The 5,476-nt window shown below is 41.5% G+C and overlaps 1 non-coding gene and 1 pseudogene across 1 annotated transcript; one reads left to right on the top strand and one right to left on the bottom strand.

The window, feature by feature from the left end:
- Nucleotides 1-228: 228 nt before the first annotated feature.
- Nucleotides 229-335, bottom strand: LOC135149809 (small nucleolar RNA R71). Its single transcript, XR_010288024.1, has one exon. It is a non-coding gene; the product is annotated as a small nucleolar RNA R71 (small nucleolar RNA).
- A 3,031-nt stretch (nucleotides 336-3,366) lies between these two features.
- Nucleotides 3,367-5,476, top strand: part of LOC135149711 (cullin-3A-like) — a 13,232-nt pseudogene continuing 11,122 nt past the window's right edge.

The raw sequence follows: 5,476 nt of genomic DNA on the forward strand, positions 1-5,476 counted from the left end.
TCTCCTACTGAAGACCCTAATATGCATATACGTAATTTTATAGAGATCTGTGACACCTTCAAATTTAATGACGTCTCTGATGATGCTGTGAAGCTAAGGCTTTTCCCATTTTCACTGAGAGATAAGGCTAAGGGATGGTTACATTCTTTACCATCTGGTTCGATTACTACATGGGAAGATCTAGCTCAAAAGTTTCTCACTAAATTCTTCCCCATGGCAAAGACTGCTGCACTACGAAATGCTCTATCTCAATTCTCTCAACAAACAGGAGAAACATTCTGTGAAGCCTGGGAGCGATATAAGGAGATGCTAAGGAAGTGTCCCCATCATGGCATGCCGGATTGGATTCAAATAAACAGTTTCTATAATGGTCTTGGACCTCAATCCAGACCTATGCTTGATGCTGCTTCTGGAGGTGCGCTATGGGCTAAAAGTTATGAAGAAGCTTATGATCTTATTGAAATGATGGCTGCTAATGAATATCAGAACCCTACTCAAAGACTTACTCAAGGGAAGGTAGCCGGAATTCTTGACCTTGACACGTCTACAGCTATTGCTGCTCAACTTAAAGCTCTCACGATGAAAGTCGATTCTCTGGCTCACCAAGGAATTCAACAGCCAATCTCAATTTGCGAATTATGTGCTGGTACTCACTCTACTGATCAATGTGCCATTTCTAGTGAATCAGCACAATTTGTGAGCAATTTTCAGAGAGGTCAACAGCCTGCCCCAGCTACTTACCATCCTAACAACCGAAATCATCCGAATTTCAGCTGGAGTAATAATCAGGGTTATAATCAACCTCAACAAGGATTTCAACAGGGACCTAAACAGTATAGTCAGGCTGGAACTTCACAACAGTATGCACCTAAACAGCCATATCACCCTCCGGGATTTCAGAATCATGGGCAATCAGCTAACGAAAGGTCTGACATGGAAGAGCTAAGACTCATGTACAAGAGTCAGGCAGTAACTTTAAAAGCCTTGGAGACACAAGTCGGTCAGTTAGCTAATGCTTTATTAAGCAGACCACAGGGGAATCTCCCTAGTGATACAGAGGTACCAGGTAAGAGGGACCCTAAAGAGCAAGTCCAATCCATTACGCTGAGATCTGGAAAAACTACAACAGGGCCAACCTCAACGTTAGTACAAGATCAGGATGATGAACCGCAAGAAATTCCAGCAGAACTTCCGTCGAATACAATTGGCATAAAACCTACTGTTGAAATGGACAAGGCTATCCCTGCAGCTGCTCCGGTATCAAAGCCATTATATCCACCACCTCCGTTTCCTAGGAGGTTAAAAAAACAGCAGCTGGATAAGCAATTTGGTAAATTCCTTGAAGTTTTCAAAAAGCTTCACATCAACATTCCGTTTGCTGAAGCACTCGAGCAAATGCCTAGCTATGCCAAATTCATGAAGGGTATTCTTTCAAAAAAGCTAAAGCTCGAGGAGTTAGAGACAGTAGCTTTAACAGAGGAATGTAGTGCTGTGCTTCAACAAAAATTACCACCTAAGCTTAAAGACCCGGGAAGCTTTACTATCCCTTGCACTATTGGGGAGTTCTCTTTTGATAAGTGTCTATGCGACTTGGGAGCTAGCATCAATCTGATGCCTCTATCTATCTTCACACAACTTGGCCTGCTAGAGCTCAAGCCGACAAACATGTCTCTACAGCTGGCTGATCGTTCGATCACATATCCGAGGGGTATAATTGAAGATGTGCTGGTCAAGGTTGATAAATTAATATTTCCAGCCGACTTCGTGATTCTTGATTTTGAAGAAGACAAAAGAATTCCTATCATCTTGGGTAGACCCTTTTTAGCCACCGGGCAAACTTTGATCGATGTACAAAAAGGGGAACTTACAATGAGAATACAAGATCAGACGGTCACGTTCAACGTATTCAATGCAATGAAATTACCAACTGATGAGGAATCTTGTTTCAGTATGGATGTACTTGATACTACGGCAGAAACTAATAGCCAGCGGGTTTTACAGAATGATGTATTGGAAGCAATCCTTACCAATGATGAGGAATTGGACAGTGAAGAAGAATTGGAAGAACTCCATCATCTTAACTCATCACCTTGGCGAAGGAATTTTGAACCACCTGTCGAATCTCTTGGCTTGGAGGAACAAAAGGAAGATCATAAACCACTACAACCATCAGTGATCGAAGCACCTAAACTTGAACTTAAACCGCTACCGGATCACTTGAGGTATGCTTTTCTTGGTAAAGGTTCTACTCTTCCTGTTATTATTGCAGCTAACTTGTCAGGTGAGGAAGAGGAAAAACTTTTAAGGGTGCTAAGGGAATTCAAAACAGCAATTGGTTGGACTATAGCTGATATCAAGGGAATCAGTCCATCCTTTTGTCAACACAAAATTCTCATTGAAGAAGGAAGCAAACCTTCAGTGGAACAACAGAGAAGGTTAAATCCTATCATGAAGGAGGTTGTAAATAAAGAGATTCTTAAATGGCTCGATGCAGGTATCATATATCCAATTTCAGATAGCTCATGGGTGAGTCCAGTACAATGTGTGCCTAAGAAAGGGGGCATGACAGTAGTAGCCAACGAAAAAGGGGAACTCATCTCAACTAGGACTGTCACTGGTTGGAGGATTTGCATGGACTACAGAAAGCTGAATAAAGCTACAAGGAAGGATCACTTCCCTCTGCCTTTTATTGATCAGATGCTTGACAGGTTGGCTGGTCATGAATTCTATTGCCTGTTGGATGGGTATTCTGGCTATAATCAGATTGCTATTTCTCCAGAGGATCAAGAAAAGACAACCTTTACATGCCCTTATGGTACATTTGCATTCCGAAGAGTACCTTTTGGCTTATGCGGTGCACCAGCCACTTTTCAAAGGTGCATGATGGCAATATTCTCAGAGATGATCGGTATCAATGTGGAGGTATTCATGGACGATTTTTCTGTATTCGGAACATCTTATGACGAATGCCTCACGAATCTGAGAATGGTTCTTAAGCGCTGTGTGGAAACTAATCTAATTCTCAATTGGGAAAAATGCCATTTCATGGTGCAAGAAGGAATCATATTGGGACATAAAGTATCTGCCAAGGGACTAGAAGTTGATAAAGCGAAGGTGGAAACAATTAAAAATCTTCCTCCACCAATCTCGGTTAAGGGTATCCGAAGCTTCCTTGGTCATGCAGGTTTCTATCGGAGGTTCATCAAGGACTTCTCAAAAATTTCCAAACCTCTTTGCAATCTGTTAGAGAAAGACATTCCATTCAAATTTGATGAGGAGTGCTTGGAAGCATTCGAATTTTTGAAAAAGAAGTTGACATCAGCACCTATCATCACTGCACCTGATTGGAGTAAACCATTCGAATTGATGTGTGATGCCAGTGATTATGCTGTAGGAGCTGTACTGGGCCAGCGTACAAGTAACGTGTTTCATGTTATCTACTACGCCAGCAAAACTTTGAATGATGCACAGTTGAATTACACTACTACAGAAAAAGAACTTCTAGCTATTGTCTTTAGCTTTGAGAAGTTCAGGTCTTATCTTCTTGGAACAAAAGTAGTGGTATACACTGATCATGCAGCCATTCGGTATCTCATCTCAAAGAAGGATTCTAAACCAAGACTAATACGTTGGGTTCTATTACTCCAAGAATTTGATGTGGAAATTAAAGATCGGAAAGGCACGGAAAATCAGGTAGCGGATCATTTATCCCGACTAGAAGATCATAGCAAACAAACTACCGACAACACTCTAATTAATGAATTCTTTCCAGATGAACAGTTGTTTGGAGTTGAAGCCGAAGAACCATGGTTTGCTGACATTGTAAATTATCTGGTGAGTAAAGTCATTCCTCCAGAATTCTCTTATGCTCAACGCAAGAAATTCCTTCACGATGTGAAATGGTAAATTTGGGATGAACCCTTTTTGTTTAAACAAGGAGTCGATCAAATTCTCAGACGGTGTATCCCTAATAATGAAGTTGAGGGAGTTTTGCGCGAGTGCCATTCCACTGGTTATGGAGGCCATTATAGCGGAGAGAAGACAGCAAAGAGGGTACTTCAAGCAGGTTTTTACTGGCCAACTCTGTTTAAAGATGCTCATCAGTTTGTGTTGAGTTGCGATCGATGTCAACGTACAGGTAATATTTCTAGGAGGAATGAAATGCCTCTTAAAATGCTTTTGGAAGTCGAAATATTTGATGTTTGGGGTATTGATTTTATGGGACCGTTCGTTTCGTCTTGCAACAACCAGTATATTCTATTAGCAGTTGATTATGTGTCTAAATGGGTGGAGGTGAAAGCCTTACCTACAAATGATGCTAAGGTGGTCTTGCAATTTCTACAAAAACAAATCTTTACCCGTTTCGGAGTCCCTAGAGTCATTATCAGTGATGAAGGCTCTCATTTCTGCAATCGGAAATTCACGACCTTGATGACAAGGTATAATATCAATCATCGGGTCGCTACTGCTTATCATCCCCAAACGAATGGTCAAGCTGAAGTTTCTAACAGAGAGATTAAACGCATATTAGAGAAGGTGGTTAACCCTTCTAGGAAAGACTGGTCTTTGCGACTAGATGAAGCTTCTTGGGCTTATCGAACAGCTTACAAAACACCATTGGGTACTTCTCCATTTCAGTTAGTGTTTGGGAAAGCTTGTCACTTACCAGTAGAGTTTGAACATAAAGCTTATTGGGCACTAAAGAAGTTGAATTTCGACTTACAATTAGCTGGAGAGAAACGCATGATGCAACTCAATGAGTTGGAGGAGTTCCGCCTCCGTGCTTATGAAAATAACAAACTCTACAAAGAGAAGGTGAAAAGATTGCATGATCAGCGGTTGATACAAAAATCTTTTGTAGTAGGACAATTGGTTCTATTGTATAACTCTCGGTTGAAGCTGTTTCCAGGAAAACTCAAGTCACGCTGGTCGGGACCGTTTACAGTCAAGACGGTATTCTCCCACGGTGCAGTAGAAATCTATGCAAAATCACCGGATGAATCATTTAAGGTTAATGGTCAACGGTTGAAACCTTACTTTGGCGGAAATGTGAATCGTGAGGTACAAACCACGATTCTTCAATCGGAATCGGATTAATTCTGGACTTCACGTCGAGCTAACGACGTTAAACAAGCGCTTCGTGGGAGGCAACCCACGCATTGGAACCACACTGTACCGTTGTAAACCTCAAAAACGCAAAAAACGAGAAATTTCGGCCCTGGGCTGCAGACACTAGCGCGCCCGCGCTACACTTAGCGCGGCCGCGCTACTGACTGCCCAGGATCCCGAATTTCTCCCAAAAATATTTTATTTTCCGTTTTTAAAAGCCCACAATCCTAATTTTGCATGCCTAGCCCGAAATATATCCTCCAAAACCCTAACTCAGCTCTCAAATCCCTATATAAACTCAAAACCCATCTCCAATTCCTATTATAATTCTATAAACCCTACACATATATACACACATCCATACACA

Source organism: Daucus carota, chromosome 9 (genome assembly GCF_001625215.2).
Source record: "Daucus carota subsp. sativus chromosome 9, DH1 v3.0, whole genome shotgun sequence".
NCBI lineage: Eukaryota > Viridiplantae > Streptophyta > Magnoliopsida > Apiales > Apiaceae > Daucus > Daucus carota.